Source organism: Pogonomyrmex barbatus, unplaced genomic scaffold (assembly GCF_055798465.1).
Source record: "Pogonomyrmex barbatus isolate J1 unplaced genomic scaffold, ASM5579846v1 scaffold4, whole genome shotgun sequence".
In the NCBI taxonomy this organism is placed as follows: domain Eukaryota; kingdom Metazoa; phylum Arthropoda; class Insecta; order Hymenoptera; family Formicidae; genus Pogonomyrmex; species Pogonomyrmex barbatus.
The window spans coordinates 8,850,369-8,870,106 of record NW_028297138.1 but is presented as its reverse complement, the minus strand read 5'-3'; positions in this window follow the sequence as shown (position 1 = coordinate 8,870,106).

Below are 19,738 nucleotides of genomic sequence, written 5' to 3'. Positions count from 1 at the left end.
AATTATTATGACGTAAAAATAGCGTATTTTGCGAGCAAAATTATTACATTAGTATCGAGATAAACGTTATTCGAATATCTTCCCAATTCGAAGAAATTCAGGAAGTGATATTACGTGAGGCATCAAAAGATGATAAAGTGATGAAAGTTTTCGATGTCACCCGGTGCACCGTGCATGAACGATCAGTATACATGTATGCTAGACGGTATATATACTAAATGTCTACATAGATACCTAAGATAGATACTGAGTCCATACGTGATGGTACATAAAAGTGCACAAGAGATGCCTATCACCAGCGCGGGAAAGGCATAGACACCTGTATTATAAGCTCCTGCTTACCATCCATTAATTGCCAGCTTTTCAAGCATGCTCGACCCGCGTTTTGAAGCTTACGCGAGCTTTGTATTTCCGGCATATATCAACTAGGAGCTAAATGTGCACACGCGAAATTAAATCTTCCGAGCTTTCAAAAAAATGTGTTGTACAATTTTTTCTCTGTTGCTTTTGTAATGGCAGTTAAGTAAATTCTGAAAATAATTACAATTGTTTTAGTAAATTGTACAATTGTTACAAGGTACATTGAATTCGCTTTTTTACATTAACATTTTACATGTCTGTCTGTCTGTCTGTCTGAGACGAAAATTTAATAATTTTGCATTTTGTAAAAATAATTACTAAATATTTTAAAATTTAGTGAATTATTCTGCAATTGCATCAAATGCAAAATGCCGTTAGATTATAAAATGAACATCATACAAACGATTATTTTCCATTTGATGGATTTTGAAAATGAATTTAATAAATTTATATGACTGAATGTGTGCATTCAGTATATATATATATATATATTCAGCAGCATTATTGATTAATAACTGCATGAATTATATAAACAGGAAGTTATGAAAATAACAAGAATTATTACAAGAGTTTATTTATGTTTTGAAGCTTGAAAATAGAAACGCAAGAGAAATTAATCAAACAGATTATTTCTATTATTTTTGACATTTTCGTGCGACGGACTCTTTTGTAATTTTATTTTATTTTTAGATACAATGACGTTACAATCTTCTTCATGCTATAAAAATTATTTATTATGCACTTATAGGATCCTGATATTTTCTAAAGTCAAGAAACTAGTCGCGTGTCTGTCAAAATTAGTAATAATAGAACCAATAATTATGGAACGGTACAAAAGAGCGAGGATGATTGGATGATGAGCGTTCATAATCCCCGACAAGAAAGAGGAAAAGAAAGAGTGGAGGATAGAAAGAGAAGAATGTGTTTAGCCTTGTCTGAAGGAGTTCTTGCCGCGCGTTCGCACCGTTTCTCTCGTATCCTCTTCCTTCGTCGATCCAAGCGAGTCTCCCTTATTTTCCAGTTGGTTAACATCCGTGAACTATGAGCAAGTCCTTACGACCGGGATGCGAGAACAGCCGAGGGACATTATCAATGGATCTACCTTCTATGTACGCTTACGAGAATACTTAGTGTAGCTGGCGCATGCGTTAACATGGTTTTCTGCTTCCTTTAAAGAGGGTTTGGTGCCTCTAAGTGAACCTCCTTCCTTTCGTTTTTCCACTTATTAACTTGGATGATTCTCTGCCTAACGGCGGGAAGGTGATCACAGAAGTCATTTACAACACCCTAAGCGGAAGTATTTCAAATGATTTCGCGGTATTTCAGTTATCTGGTCTCTTTGCTTAATTGTTGCAAAAATCCTGGTCGAAATAATTAATATTTATGTACGCGCGTTAGAAGATACTTATACATAATTTTCGAGAAATAAATGGCATTAAATTTGAAAATTTTTTCAGCGAATTAATTTCAGAGATGCAATTAAATATAAAGAGTTGAAATATTTTAAAAAGTTTAAATATTTTATTTATAATGTAAAAATGAATACGTGAAACATAATTTGCGCAAAAAATTTCAATATTTAATAAGCAGTTAAAAATAAAATTATACGCTAAATATTATTAACTCAAACAATTTCTCAATGATTAATATATCCACTTTTTAATTAGGACTTTATTTTTTTCTATTTATTGCCAGTGAAACAGTAAATATCAATTATACTTTGTGAAATAGCTATTTATAATAATCTTCCTTGTGTCGTATGTGTGAAAAGTTTGGTCTACAATTCCAATCAACGATCTCGTTGATAATTAATCAAAAATGCATTATATGACGCTCAGCCGTCACGAATATTTTTTTATCATTTCGTCTCTACGTCGGCGTGACGTTATTCTCACTACCGTGTCAGCCCGTCTGTATTACTTTATTTTCTGATCGTCTGCTTACGTTTACGAGCGCTAAACAGTCGGGTCGACGCGTACAATGAGGCGCGGCCGCCTTTGATCACTCCTGACATTCGGCGTTTTCATAATTTATTCCACGTTCCGTGCTTCCCCTCGTTCCCCGATTCCCCGCGTAAACCCCCACGGCACGTCTCTGACTGTAGGATAAAACCTATTCGTTAGAACCGTCTGTTCGAGAAGCGGCGTACATAGAAGCGCATTAACACCGAGTATCCTTCATAAATTAGAAGTCGAAATGCGGACGCGTGGGCAACGGTTAATAAGGCATTTAGATAAAAGACTGGTACCCTCCAAGACTTTTCCGATTTATCACGCTCACGGCCGGGGTCCTTGTCCGCGGACATGTGAAAGTATTAATTTATCGAATACACTGCTGGGAATTTAAATCGATCTGGACAATCGTAGATGTCTTAGCGACTCAACAGCTTGAAATGAAAATAAGCAATAATATATAATATATTTCGAGTTGGATGAATTTATATATAAAATGTATTATTTTTCAAATTTGCAAATTGTTTTTTTCTCAAAGATTAAATCAGGCACCAAAATAATTATTCTGATTAAAAATCACAATAGAGACTATTCCAGTATATATATTTGCAATTAACAAAAAAAATAAATTGATTATCTAAAATGGTAATGAAAGTATGTTGTTTAATTTATATTACGTGCTCGTGAAGTTAATAGTTAATTAGTGTTTCCAATCAAGTGGACTATCAATTACAGCACAGGATATGTTATAATACGACGGAAATTTCCAATTTAATTTTAATTAAATTTATGTAGACGTATTTTCGAATATTATTGCATATGCACATGCATCCGTTAGATGAAACGATAACTGAATGTACTCGCATGAGACATATTTTACGAGTTGAATAAAATATTAAGTAATGAAGTTTCAAAAGCGTTATATAAAAATTTTTCGCAAAACAACTTGTGGAAGCTTACTTAATACATGTTAATAAAATTATTAATAAAATGTAAAATGTGTGGCTTTAACTCGTTTCGGACGAAAAGTTTACGAGATGGTTTTAAAGCTTTCAATATCCCGTTCCCAATTTTGGGATACAAATCGCCTTGTTTCTCTCGTTCGTGCTGATGATTCACATTCCAGATGTATAGCTTCCAATAACACGTCTGACTTCTCGCGTATGCTCGCCTTATGGCCTCGTTAGAGCGGAAACTCATTACACCGTCCAATGTCTACGGAAATTAGAATTCTCTAGCTTCATTTAGGCCATGCTAAATTGGAACAAAGTCCAATTTTCCGAAAAATTCACAAATTATTTAATTTATCTTTTATATACATTGATATAAATAATAATAAACAAATTTTTTTTAATATATGAAAAAAGAAATTTGAATTTATTAAATTATATTTTAACACAGTTAAGATATTGTTAATACTTTGTGTTAAATAAATTTACGTTATTCATAATGTATATATTTGTATTACTACTTTGTTTCCTCTTTTTTCATTTCTCAATTTTTATCACTTAAAACAGGTAATTAGATTTCCGTTTCGTTGAAAAGTTTGAATAATCTAGGACTAACGCGGATTTATGGCGAGAAAACATCATTTGACGTGTAATGTATTACTTTAATTAATAGTTATGTAACTTCCTTCCAAACGATCATTACACGTACGTTGTAATTAGCCTCGTTACCCAACACAGTGTTGGTGTTTGCCTCGGGGATTGCACCGAGCAGCAAAAAAGTCATAATATCAAGTACTCGACTTGGACTCCAAAGATGTTATTATTTTTTCGCGCGCGTCCTGAACGTGACCGAAATCTTCGTGTCTGGTTTCTCTAATCCGGGCCCATCCTCCTGACCTCCACGAGCCACACGATGCACCGGCGGCTGAGGTAGCGACAGCGAGAAGGGGGGAAAAGAGAAGAGGGGAAAGCCTCGTTAAGACTCCGTTAACTTCGCCAGGATATGAGTCAGGAATTGCGTGGTGGATAATTAATTGGGTGACATGTCATATGCTAGGTACGCCAGCGGCATCAGGCCGCTATACCTATTCCACGGTGCGTTATAAATAACGCGGCGCATCCGCGTATTTGCATATTAATTTCGTGTAATAAAGGCGATTAGACTAATGAGCGTCGACTGTGGTCACCGTGGTGGCAACACGGTACGCAATCCTCTCTGTACTTGTCGATTAATTCCCCGTGCAGCCAATCTCTTTCGCGGGCCCACCTGCGAGCGAATCGTCCGATCGATTTCGAGCGAGATTCAATTAACCAAACGCATTTTAAGCGCCGGCAAAAATCTATTCTGCGCATTTCGGTGTATTACGCTCCGATCGCGAGGATGCACATACGTTCTAATTATATGACGCGACGTAGTGTGCGCGGGACCCTCATAAATTACGCTATCGCTCGCGGCGGCGTACGGTTAGACTCGCCGCAAAGTACTTCGCCGTTTGTTGATTCGAGAGAGAGAGAGAGAGAGAGACCGAATGAGGCAAATTGAGGGGATGCACATCGGCTACCGACCATTCGAAAACGATAACCGTCCCAGCGCGCATACGAGATGTATTATTAAACAAATGCGATAAGAACAATTTTGATTAACGGACGTTTCTTTGGATCGGGCGGCTTTCGGCATTCCGTCCCCGGTTCTTTAACTCCGATTAGTCCACGGATACGTAACTACTAATTTACATAATGCAGTGAGTCGCACTTTTACCGCTCGGAAGTTATGCGTGAAGAGAGGGTACAAGGGTGTGAGAAGCGTTTCATTAAAGAGCGTAACCACCGAATTCTGACTTGCTCTATTCAAGAAAATTCTCAAGCATGACCACTTTCTTTTTAGGCATTTTTATGCTCTCTAAGTCATACATATTTAAATTTTTATAGAACCGAACGCATTTCGAGGTTGCGCTATTCAATCTCGATATTTCGGCGGAGTAACGCTTCTCTTGGAAAATGTCAAAGCGCATGATTTATGCAGACTTTACGTAAAGTCGCGGTTTATCTTCGGCGCTATTTATTTGCCTTGCATCTAGTGCCCCGCCAGATGCGTCTACGCTAAATTAACGTCTCTCCCGACGTAAATACAAGGGGGAATAAATTTCGATTAAAGCAAAAATTTCCAGTCGGCGCGGATTGAAAATAATGATTTGCGCGACAGTGATTATTAGGGTCGATAAATTTTAGTTAAAACTAATGACAAAAACCACACAACTTCCACGCGAGCCGAACTCAACTCGAATGTCCGGCGTGTCGTAAGAGGGAATTTATCGGCGCGGGTAACTCATATGCCTGCATGATTTATTGGCGCGGGTAAATTAGTGGCCGGTTAATTAGTATGCGACCACAAAACGAAACGAAGCACGAAAACCGGTGTGTTTTTGAGCAGCGAGATCGAGTGACCAATGACATATGTCACGGCACGTCGACACGGATAAAACGTACGTACGATTATATAAATGTAATGGTGTCTGTAAATGTTTAAAACTTTATGCATATTATGCATGAAAACTAATTAAGCATCGAAATAATTGTTTTTAATACCTAATGAAATCTATTGTAATTCCCTTGTGTATTTGTGATATAAATACCCAATGGTAAATGTTATATAGTATAATTTGAAGTGCAGGAATAAATGCGCTCACTTTCGTTATTATTATAATCGCGACTTTTCTCACGATGAAGTATCGTTGCTCAGGCATCAGGCGATATGCATCCCAAGCTCGCTCAAGCGTTACACATATATAAAACCGACTTATTCTCTCCCAACGGCAACCGTTGTCCGCGCATTACTAGTCGCGCCGGCCCATTACGGTAAATCAGCACTCCCACCCGCGGAATGCTGAAACATCCAGCGCGTTTGTATTTATTTATCTCATCTCGTCGCGCGGCGGAGAAATCGCACACGAGGGGGGAACTGAGAGTTACACCTGTACAAGGATCGCTAATGAGAATCCCCGCGATCACATCCCTCGCGACGATAGATCGCCTCGCCTCGCCTCGCCTCGCGATCGTTCGCGGCACACCACCGTCGTCGCCGAATATTATTAAGAACATTTAACAGCTTGTAGCATTAGCGCGTCGGGGCCGTGTCTGTATGCGCATGCGTTCACATGTGCGCCAGCCTATGTAAATCACAGGGCCCGCCCGCGGGCCCACCGTTCGTAGGGAAATTAGACACGCGTGTATAGCAACCTCTATCCGCCTCTCTCCGTCATCCTCACGAGATTCTCTCTCGTTCGCGCTTCTTTTCGTTCTCATCGATTCCAGCCTCAGCCGCCAACGTTTTCCTCTTCCTCGGAATCCCTTTCGTCGGGGTCTCCTCCTCATCGCCATTCGCCGTACACCGGCGGCTAATTTATGTAATTATGCGACACTAGACACTATTCGCGCGAGCCCATGGTATGGTGTTTACTCGAAAATCCCGGTGATTACCGAACATATGTTTCATCGCCCGTGTGCGTTATTCTCCCCTTCCCATTTCCCCTTTTTCGTTGCTCTTTTATCGCGATGATTCCACTCACGCGGCTTCGTCTCCCATTACATCTTCCAGACAGCTTCGTTTCAGGCCGTGATGTTATAAATCGTGCGCTCGTATACGCGACAGGTGCATCAGGTCACGAACACGTGCGAGATGGGTATATGGAATTTTTAGGAAACGTATCCAACGTATCAACTGTTGTTACTACGTGAAATTTCTATTTAGTGTTCACACGTCTTGCAAATTACTTTATAAACAAAAATGCCAATCTTTCATCGTATTATTCGGATTCATTTACATTCATCTGTGTGTGTAAACACTGTAAAATGTACATTTTATTTTAAAGATGCAAAGCTGCAAATTAAATTAATTTTCACAGTATTTCTCATTCGGAAGATGCGGATAATATCATATGTGCGTATTCAGATTGAAACGGCGTGTAATGAGAGCGGCAGATTCGTGATTGACGAGCGCAGACTTCTCTCGGAACGACAGATCGCTACGAGCTCACGGAGTCTGATAGCAAATAATTGGATCGCCTCTCGTAGTTGTCTCGCACATTATTTGTCCCGTATCAATTGCCATTGGTCATTCATCCGAGCCCGTTTGCCGTGGCGAGATGCGTCAGTAATCACTTCCGCGAGGAGGACGCGAGAGCGATCCTGTTGCCTCGTTACGGACGTGTTCTACAGGCGGCGATTTGTCCTGCGTTATCCATGTACGGCGCATTCGCGAAACGCTAACCCACCGTTCATTAAGTCCTTAGATTTACGCACGCGAACGCACGCGCGAGCGCATATCCGACTCTTCCACATCGCAACGAGTTCCCCGCAGCTCCGTTGCCCGTGGGCTTTATTCGTTCATTTGTCCATGTCCAGCGACGCTATCGGAACGATCGAATTGTTTTTACCGCGTCATACGACGATGCCGTTTGAATTTATAAACAATATCCGGTCTTTCGCGATCGTAAAGCGACTCGACGCGGCCGTTAACACGGGAATATCGCTGAAAAAGATCCACGCTAAGCGTTGCACTTGCTCATAATAAAGTTGAGAAGCGATCGTAAAGAGCGCGGATAACGAACCGAGAAACCTCTCGATGAGAAGTCACATTTATATCTAAATCACAAGATCGTGAACAGCATAATGTTTATCTAATATTTCGGCTATAATATTGAGGATATAAAATCTGGAATGAGCAGAAAGCGAGATTGAATATACAATCGACAAATGTTATTTTATTTTATTTTTATTTCTGATACAGTTAATTACGTCTATAGCTATAGATTTTGGAAAATAATTTTCTCAGCTTCGTCATGTATAAAATTTTATATAAATTGTAAAAGATTTATTTTATTAATTTTACTAATTTTTTAATGCATTTCAAAATTCAAATTGAAGTTAATTCAATTTTGTTTTGTCGTACAAGTTTTTTTATTTTCCGTGAATCTTAATGCGGTGGAATTTCATTCTCTTATGCACTAAGAAATTTGCTTTGATAGATTTTTCTATTTTAAAAGAATCATAATGAAGAACATGATTCACGATGCACGACATGAGATTTAACCGAATTTTACTTCGTCTTATGCTTGTTAGTTTGCGACTGAGCGATGTCTGTGTATATCTTGACGTCTGTTAGAATCACGCATATGCGTGTCTGGCACGAGACACCAATTTTGTGCCGCGTGTGCCAGAAATGTGCGGTATTCGTTGGCAAATGACTTTCTCGTAGAATTTAGACACTCCGTGGAATGAAGTGGTTGACTATTTGAGCCCGAGAGTCCTGAATACATTGTGAGTTAATTCCGGAAATCATATTACCAAATAAAACATAGACAAATAAAGAATGATACTTAAAATTATCAACAAATATTACGTTATAAAAACTATTACAATTAAAACATCAACACAAAAAAATATTTATCACAAGTATTTTTCGCACAAATCTGAATTATTATTTTCGAGCGAGACACGATTTCTCGCGATGTTAGGTTCTAGGTTTGACAAGAGAAAATCGGTATTTCTGACAACGGTATATTTCTATTCTTTTGGAGAACGCTATTCGCGCACGAACCGGATTTCCTGCAACGGTCGCGGCACCTCTCTCGAGGGAGAGGAAGTTGACTTTTACGAGTATGATCAGTCACGGGTGTCACGATACCAATGAGGATGAACCTCTCCTCTCTATAAAACCTGGCTCCGACGCTGACGAAACTTTGTCAGTGTCTCGCACGATTAGCGGCCAAAGGTCGATCCCTCTGATCTCTCCTGCACCGCGCGGTCCGAAGCCTTCCTCAGCCTTTTCTCTTGCCGTGGACGTCGCGGCGTCCACGTAATGGCTCGAAAGATCCCACAGTTTCTTCCGCGCTGCACGAATTATCTCAGTATTATCTCCGCAGCAATTAGTACGGCGCGATTGCCGCCCACGTAGCGGCGAACAATTAATAGGAGAGTAATGGATGAAGGCGGTACTATGAAAGTATATAGATATGTCTGTGTATTCGAGAAAAGAAAGATGTAGCACACGCGATTGCGCCCTACAATACAGTCGACAATATCGTGCACGAAAACCCGCCATGGAGAAATGAGGAGGATGGTAGTCAGATTATTCAAAATTTCTTCAGATGCAATATCACGAGAATATTTTTGCCTTAATAAAAGTATTTTAGGCGCATATGCTTCATGTATGTCGGCCCGATTTCACGTATATCAACTATAAAAATAACGTAGGTAGTTAAAAGGTAGGTAAAAAAATTATATTGTATTCTATTATAAGACACATCATTTAATATGATACGACGGTAAAATACCGACATATTTTTTTTAGAGAAGAATAAACGAAAGAATGCGATGATAATCGGAAGAGACTCATTCGCATTCAAGATATATTAGATGGATCGCCTGAAGTAGTTAAAAATATTTTGAATGTAGGTCAGATTGAATATTTCGGTTCCAACTTTGTCAATATTTTATTTGACCGCTTATAGCATTACTATAATTTACAGATAACGGATGTCCTTAATTACACATTTCTAAATTTGTTGCAATTCGTGCATATCTCTTATCACCACACATTTTATTCTCATAACTAAAAATTTATAAATTATTCCGGCTAATTACTTTTTTTTACTTAATGCATTCACGACAAATATTATCGTAGAGAGCGTAGAGATAAAATTGGACAACAGAATCAAAGCTCCACGACTAATTTGTTACGGCTCTCGCAATTATCTCGTAACAAATTTTATTGGACGGAAGATCGAATAAAAACGAATCTAGCCAATCGAAATCATAGAAATCCTTTCCGTATCAAATTCCGGTTTGGAGTTTCGGACTCCCCGTCGTGAGCACTTTTATTCGCGCTCTTTTTTGACCAGCCAGCGGAAGATATCGTGGACCACCGCTTCTGAGAAAAATCGGGATCAAGAAAGATTGGTGATCGCGCCGCGAGTCGGATCAAGCTTTATTTTTACGGCTGCTACGAATTTAAGTACGGCTCGGAGGAAACACGTTCCCCGTTGGGCCAACCAAGACGTCCGCGACTTCGAGGCCGACGAGCCCTCAACAAAACTCGTACAATCTCGCCGGACGCGGCGCCCCATGACGTCGATTGTGTGTGGTCTGTCATCTTGTAGATTCATTTCGAGATCCGTTCGGATTGTTTAGGAAACAGATTTCTACGACTGTAGATAGAACTGGGGTTCGTTTCAGACACGCCAAAGTAAACACGGTTCGCTGTAAGGAAATCTGACGGTTCCCACGTCTTTTCGTGGTTCTGTTCATTCGACCAAAACATAATTGCAGTTTGTCATCGTGTCGTCTATTAAAGTGTTTATATTTAAGCCGTACCTTACCGTTTATATTTAAGCAAATATATATTAAAAAACTTATGCTTATACGAAAAAATATCTATATATAAAAATATATTATCTTGTATTTAAATTAAGATGTATATATAATATCTTTCATTTATTTTACAGAGAAGTTAACGAAACTATTTATATCTTACAAACAACATGACAAATTTTGCAAATCTTATTATCCGCCATTTCATTATAGAGATTAAAAAAATTTATAGAGATTTTATCGAGATTAAAAGGAACAAAAGACGATGGCGGAAATTACGTCAAGAAATATTCATGGAAAAATTAATTCAGTTAAATTAAATCGAGTGAATTTGCTTTCCCTTCACCAATATCCGCGATATCGTTCTCCGACGAATCTCGTAAAAAAAAGCCAACATGGTGGACAAACGTGAACGGGTACAACAGAGAAAAAGAGGTTCCGTCTCGCAAAGAGTTCTATGGGTTGGACATGGGTCATTCAGAGTGCGCTCAGTGACTCATTGTAACGTAGGACAATATAGTACCGCTCTTCAATGGCCGGCTGTTCCCGAGGTGTTATGTTATGTGTTGGCTGTTATTCAGACGAATAGGAAGGCATTCATCACCGGTGCCATTGCCGTACTGGTTCACCATTGCGACATGAAGATCGAGACTTCACCATCGGTTAGATGACATTCATGATCTCGCGAGTTGTCGACGGTGCTTGCCGATAAATTAATTCCGCTTAAGCAAAATAACGACAAACGTTTCCACGAGGAGCTCCTTGCGGAGCTCGATATCGCAAACAAGTCGTTCCATCTAATTAGCAACTGCCGCTAAGAGGATTTGTTAATGAACAAGTCCTGGATACGTTTCAGTCCGCCGTCTCGTCAACATATTTTCGTAATAATTTTGCATGCTTCTCATGTTGCTCGAGTGCGTAATGTACCGTGGAATTCTACCTAAATAACAACAAGATTACACGCGTAAACGATCCTTGAAAAGTAATATTCCAGACATTCCGGGACATATTACTAATTGACAAATCCCGTGCAGGTACAACGGGTAATTAATAACGTCTGAAGATGCGCCGGGTGATTCATGCTAGCCTAGTGACTCATCGTCAAGATCTCAGGCACGCCGGGGAGGAGGAACAAAAAGGGCTGACCAAGGCCCAGGATCTAGTGTGCCTGGAGGGCTTAAGTCCACTCACCGCGTCTCACGCTCGAGAGGGTGGAAACGAGAACGCCCCGGGGCAGGAAAGGACGTCAGTGACTTAGCAGCCGTTTGCAGAGAAAGGATATCCTCTGTCCTCCCACTCGCGTAAGACGTGATATTTGGATTTGCTCCTGCGGCAGGAACAAGCCGTGCCCGCCGGCTTTCATTTTCTCTGATGGCGGAATCCGTATAGATAGACTTCGTAAGATTCTCTTCTCGTAACAGTCGAGCGTTACTTGCGAGCGTCTCACGTTCTTTTGACTCTTATTTTTCGTTTGATTAAATTTTGTACTTTCCAATTTTAGTAAAATTTACAGAACGACAAAGATAACTCATTCCAAAAAAGTATATCTAAATTATTACTTCAAATAAAAAAAGATTTTATAGTTTATTAATTATTTAGAATTCTTTAATTATTTGAAAGAATTTTATATTTTTAAAAGTAAAATAATTCAAAAAAGAGAGAAAAATCTCAATTTAAAACAAGATTGCAGATTATTATTTTATAATATTACAATCATATTTTCTATTATCTAAACATTGTTAATCGTTAAAAATTAATAAAAATCCAACACAGTGAAGAGTTGTATCTCGATTGTACAAGTACAGAAATCTCAAAAATATCACAAGTAAATAATACGCAGGTTCGTTGAATCTGACAGTAATTTCTCAATTAATCACGCCGTGTCCTTGAAAGTTCGAACTTTATTACCACCCACTGCTCATTCTTCGAGGCGCTTTGAGGTACGTTCTCGTGAGTGGCGATACTCATTAGTAAATCTCTATCCTACGCGAAGTGGGCGGATGTGGACGAGCCACGGCGCGAAAAGGCGCGAAAAGGCAGGCCGCCGCAGAAGCCGCCGTTGGGTCTCATCCTCGGAGCTGCCTTTCTCAGAGGGATACGCGTAAAGCACAACTTCATCTCTTTTTTTCTTTCTTTTCACTACCCTCATATTCTTGTACTTTCCTTATGGGTCCTCTCGTTCTCGGCGATATTTTCGCATACCTACACAACGCATCTCTCTAGTGCGCTCGTACGAACGCTACCAACGCGTATTCTCGATATGCGAGGGAAGAAAGAGAAGTACCAGTCGCGCGGCGAGGCTTTATGCATCGGCAACTTTAAATCACAGTCTGGAAATAACTTACGTACGGATAGATAGTTATTACTATAAAGCTTATGTGGGACGTGCGTGCGCAGTCGGAGGACCTACGTTCCGTACCGCAATCGCCTGACTCGCCTGACTGGACGGCCGTCTGACCTCAGCTTCTTTCTCGCTTCCTTCGATTTTTGCTATCTTTATCGCCGCCGCCTCTCCCTCTCTCCGCTCTTTAACGGAAGAGGTACATCTCTCCCGGCTGACCGTTACTAATTCCTAGTTTGCCGCGTATCCCGATTACTTATTGCAACGTCGGACGACAAAGCATGGTAGATTGGAAAGTTACGAACGGATTTGTTTATCGGAAATTTCAAATAAAAATGACGTTATTATTTCTTGGTAATTTCATGGTTTCGTGATTTTTCCAATTTTTTAAAATAAAAGATAAAGCTGCTCAGTTAATTATTCGCGATATTTGCTAGCTTTAATTAGAATCGTTCGCACGGTTGTCTAAGCTCTTAATTTAGTGAGAAGATTATTATTAACCATTTAAGAAACATGAATTTTTTATGATTTAATATGTAAAATTTTGTTCAAATTGATACCAAAGAAAATCATGTTATAACAAAAAAAGGATACAAATTAATTTTCTGAATATATTAAGGACAAATTTTTTTTTTTTAATTAAAATACGATATCAATGGTATTAGGAGAAAAAGATACGTGTGTTTTAACACGTTACAATTATCATAATTTATAAAATAATGTTGTGTACCAACATGCGGGATTTGGTCGACAACACCAATCTCAGATCTCGAATGCAAAACCACGTCAGACCATAGGTATGCGCGAAGAACTCCGGAGAGACGACGGGCTCTAAGTGGCCGAGTGGCAAAAGTGGTCGAAAGTGTCGTAAATTAATGCGAATGAAGTAGAAGCATGGCCGTCTTTCCGACGATCTCCCGCCATCTCTGTGCCGCGTGATGCAAGCCGAAATATTAGTAAGACTCGATCTCGCGTTAAAAGAAAAAAAGGATAACGAGAATCGATTCACAGGAAATGACTTGTGCGGGAAGATCCCCGTGGCAGCAATCACAAACATTATATCTGATTTACGTAGGATGAAGAGGAAGGAAGAGGAATCAGGAGAGGAAGTCACAATCGAGAGGAAATGGCGAAATGGAGAGCGAGAGTAAGCAGCGAGACGTAATCGACCGGCCGCCTGCTGAATATCATTTTTTCCGCTCGAGGAAATTTTTCACTTTTTCGCTCTCCGATCGTCTTCGCCGTCGCCGTCGCCGTCGCCGTCGTCTTTTTCCTCGAGGAGGATAGGCATGGGAGGAGAGGAAAGGAGAGTTTCCCCTTTTCCCGTTTCCGTTCCTACGTGCCGACTGCGTGCTCTCTCGCGGTGCCAGACGCGCCGCGCCGTTACTCGTCCTGTCGTTTGTCAACCTCGACGAGAGATCTCGCTTAAGCGGTCTCCCCCCTCCCCTCTCCTTTCGTTCTCTTTTTTTTCACTTCTCCGCGTCCAAGTCGTCGCCGATTGAGAGGCTTACGCGAAGATGCTCCTCTCCCTCGCCAAGCTTGAAGGATGACGACAAGGGAAAATCCGTTGAAACTTGACGGAGGATGCGTGAGCGAGGATACCAGCGTGAAATCGTGGAAATTCGCCGCTTCAGATTCGCAACTTCTCTCGGAATCAAATTGCGCGTAGAAAGCACGAGGGGAGCGGTTGAGTTTTCGTTGCCTCGACGTGATTTATAACTGCAAGTTTCACGTAATCGGTAGTAATTTTTCGAGGTTCTCTTTCGAAAAATCTTTTATGAGTAAAAGTTCCCATGACGCGTTTCACAAAACACGAAGACATGTGTTTTAAAACGTGTTTTTTTCGCTTCAATAATAAATTTAATTTTTAATTAGGCTCGGCAACAAAGATTTCGTTTTTATTAAAGAATTATGCATGCTACGAATTGTGTGTCGACGAAACTTTTAACGCGGCATATCGCGACAAACAGATAAAACCGGCTGACACCGAGGCAAAGAACGTTCGCAAGGAAACTATGGTCGCAAGATCACGAGAGAGAAGTCGCGTAGTCCGAGATAAGAGGACTATTGATTTGCTTTTTTTTTTTGCCACTCTGGAAGCCAAATTTTGGCCGATGGAGTTTTGGCCGCAGCCGATAAAGAATGAATCGACTTTGGAAAGTGGGAACCGGTTGCATCTTCAGAATTTATTGAACGTGGTTCTTTTAGGATTCGTCGTTATTACACGCACGTAGACGCGTTCAGACGCGTTTAAACTCTTATACAGCGCGGGCCGAATTGATGCGCTGATACGAATCGACACGACACACTCACAAAAGTTGCAAAACGAACATGAGGAAAAATGTGAATTGCATTATTGCGGGAGGAGCATAAAACATGCGGATAAACATATTTAAAGTCGAGTCGTGAGGAGAAAGAAACCGGTATATACTCCATCGGATAGCGCACCAACCACTAGTATATGCTCAAAGATGCTCGAGTATTATTCGCAAATTTTTGATCACCATAAACAGTGTGCGATTGTAATAATAATGACAAAAGATTTAAATTCGTGAGTCATTTTTTTTTCTTATCTACGGCATTTAGATAGAAGCTCTTTTTGAGAGAGCGGATGAAAATATGTTTTTTCATTACTAATTCGCCTACTCACGCTCATCGTTTTAGAACTTTGTCGTTCTGGGACCAAATGCTCACTGCAGGGTGCAGATAGCACTTGGTCTAAGTCGAGATCACGGGATGAGCGCATTACCCTAAGCGTAAGAGTGCAATAAAATCACGGAGCTAACGACCGAGAGAATCCGGCGGAGCAACGCCGCGAGCAGAACAGAACAACGCGGCCGTTTGGGGCCCGTTCTCCTGCGGTCCTTTCGTACATAACACGGAGAATTTCGATAAACATTTCCGAACGTATCCGAGGCGGTCGGATATCACGATTTGACTATCGCCTAGTAACGCAATCGAGAAACAAGACTGCGTTTATTTAGCCGGAACATCGAAGCCTCGCCGGGAGGTCCGTTGCAAAACGATCGAACGTTGTTCAAGATAAAATGATCTGGTCGAGCTGCAGCGCGGTTATCCGATCGCTCTCACGGATCCCCAATAATAAAAATCGAGAAACATCGACTGACGATTTCCGTATAAATAACTGTGTACCCTGCGTATACGAGCAAATCCGGCAGAAATTGATTCGACTGCGTATTTGAGACCGACGATAAACTTTATTCCGGACATGTACCGGCTAATAAAAACGTCGCGTTGACGGCCGACGGATTTGCAGTGTAAACTCTTCAAACGGAAATCGCCGAGAGTTGTTTTCCAACGGGCAGTCGTAACACGGGGGTGCTTCCGACAAACGCATCCGGTGACCGCTCGAGGCAATCGACTTCGATTTTTCGAGTATTTCAAGAGATGAGAGAAAGACCCTAACCGTCTAATGTACATTTATCTATCACGAGTTCCACCGAGATTTAACCGTTTTTCGCGTATGTTCTTTAATGCAAAACGCTAGATAAGCGCCAACATGTTATTTTTTATGCGTCGCCACTCTCAAATATATTTTCAGAAAAAATTCGCACTGTGGTGGTTTCTCTGATGCCCTGCTCTTTTTTCTTTGGCATTTCAAACTCTTTCCCCTTCTATTCGGCTTTCTCTCGTAGTCACCAAGTGGCAAGTTTAATTATATCCTCGCGACTCTCTTTCCCCATTATCTTGCAATCCCTGTCCCATTATCGCCATGCGAATATCTGCCGCGATAAAAGCAATGATGCCGGAAAAAGCATCGCACATTGCCTATGACTTACCGTTATCGAAAATCGGAAAAGGATGTTATAACTCTAGCACTTACCTGAAACAGAAAAAAAAATATGATTGGAACACATTTCAAAACAACAAATTGTAAAAGAATATTTTAATATAAGTTTATTTTTTCCTTCTAACTTTTTTTAAATTTGTACTTTTACTAATTCTTAAAACAATTTTATAATTTTATATATGTGTATGTATTACAAAAATAAAAAATAATATAATCAAATTGCAGTATATTTCAGAAATTAAAATTTAATATGTAATATTAGAATTTAATGTTAGAAATTAAAATTAGAATTTAAAATGTAATTTCATTATACATATATAATTCATTATGACCACTTTAATAACAATCTACTAATTTGCATTAAATTTTTATTTATAATTTTGCTGTATTTTAATATATGTTTTATATAATTATTACGTTCTAGTTCTTTATATTTTATAATATTTTTTTAGCAGATTATGACATACAAATGAGACCATTTTATATGATATAGAGATCAGATTTTAGGATGGAATTTTATTTATAATGTCAGAAGTCACTATTTGTATGAATATTAAATTTATTTATTTATTGATGTATGTCTTTTTACATATTCTTAAAATGTTTCTTAAGTATACGTTTTTATAAAATTCCAATAAATAAAAATGCAATGTTCCTTTAAATATAAATAATTCTATTTAAAGAAATTAAAAAAAAAAATACATATATGACATTTAATATTTTAAATATTTTATAAAATAAAAATTATTTATATTACATCGTACTATAAAATACGTTCTCTCTCTCTCTCTCTCTCTCTCTCTCTCTCTCTCTCTCTCTCTGTCTCTCTAGCTAACGCAAAAAATTAATAAAAAAATTAATTTATCTGATAAATAACAAATAATAAATTATTAATAAATATCTCACTTATCCCGTCGTCGCCAAATGCCTTTCAGGCTTTCTCGGCCTTTCATTTCACCATTACCGGTCCTTTGTAACACTGGCGAGAACAACCACGATCACTCGTGCACTAATTATCAGATACAATGATCGCGTGGTACTTTATACGGCACTCCCGACATTAATTGTACACGAGACATACTTTGTTACGTATCACGACGGAAGAAGAACATAAGAGAAGCACGATCATGCATGCATACTCCGTTTGAGACCCACGACATGACGGAACGAATGTGTGGTGAACGAAACTCTAATGGCGAAAATCACGCAGCTAACTTCATGCGTCACCTGCCGTAATTACGCGCGTACAGAAGGCACCAATAATGTGTTCTCACTTAAAGAAGTTATTTTCAAATCAGTGGCATCTAAGTATTTGCAAGTATTTGTATTTGTAAATATTCGTATTTGTATTTTTTTTGTTTTTTTTTGGCATCTACATATATAGTCAAGTCTATATTCTTTTTACGACTGCATTTTTATAATGTGATTATTAGAGTGCATCTAAAAATAAAACAAAAGAATAATAAAAGTAAAAAGGTTTTTAAAATAAAAAAAGTTATGTTTAAATATTTTAAAATTATATTTTATTATTTTATTTCATGTTTTAATGTCGAATTTAGCAGTTTTGATGTACAAAACTAGCGTAATTTCAATCTTATATCAATTTTTACCAATATAGAAGAATTTTAATGTCGGTTTATATATGCATAACTTATTTTTTATTTTTTTTAGTTCTAAGAATTAGAAAAAGATAAAGTGTAAATATAACTATTGTGTGTTTTCTAGCTATTAATTTCTGAAATGCGATCACGACAAGTAGTGGAAGAGGCGCGCTCATTATATACGTGGAATCAGCGATCCTTTTTGTCTCCCGCGATCAATTAACTATCGCAAATGAAGATACGCGAGCGTGTCAAGATGCTGGTTAGTCGTAGAGTTAAAATGGATATGGTGCGATTTGGTTATCTACCTGACGAAAAATTTAAGGCGGTATGAGATTACAGATGATGGAGATTAAAGAACGTTTTGCTTTATCGCAAATAGATTTCGCTTTATTCAAAAACAATTATGTATTTGCGTCTTAATTAGTTCATCGACTTGACTTATAATAATATATTGATAAATCTAGACTATCAAAAATCAGACTATGCGCGATTTATGAATTTCGTCCATTGATTTTGTCAGAAAACCATTCCGCCGGTGAATAGTAAATATATGAATAAACAATAGTAGTGATTCTGACAAATCTGCACATTCATACTATTCACAAAGTTTATATGAATAAATTGTAAATCTCGAATCATGAATAGCACGAATCGCACATAGTGTGATATTAAGTTGAGAATGTGTTACACTCATTTTTATAATTTTTATATTTACAATGAAAAAAATTATAAAAAAACTATAGATTATTCTAAATCAAAATGATCAAATGAAAAAAATTTTGTGACTGTTTAGAATCAAAAGTTATTTAAATAAATAAAAATATAGTAATATAGTAATAAATATAGTAGTAATAAATATAGTAATAAATAAAAAAAGTAGAAGTATAATCTAATGGAAATGTAATTAAGAAATAATGATAAAAACATCAATTTTTTAATATAAATATTCATACTAAAATATTCAAGATTATTTATGTAAAGTTTTATTGCTTTTTCAAGTTTAAAAATTTAATTTTATTTGTATCACCATTTATTTTGTTTTAATAAAAATTTAATTTTTATGTGTAGAAACTAATCTCTGCATTGCAGACTTTACATAAATCATTTTGAATATTTAAAGTATTTATATAAAAAAATTGAGATTTTTATAATTATTTCTTAATTATATTTCTATTAAAAATTTATAATTATTTCTTAATTATATTTCTATTAAAGAACATTTCCATTTTAAATAATTTTTAATCCAGATTCTATACGCCGCAAAATTTTTGTATTACTTTCAAATGTGATTTAAAATAATATATAATTTTTTCATAATTTTTTTTATTGCAAATAAAAATAAATGTAATTAT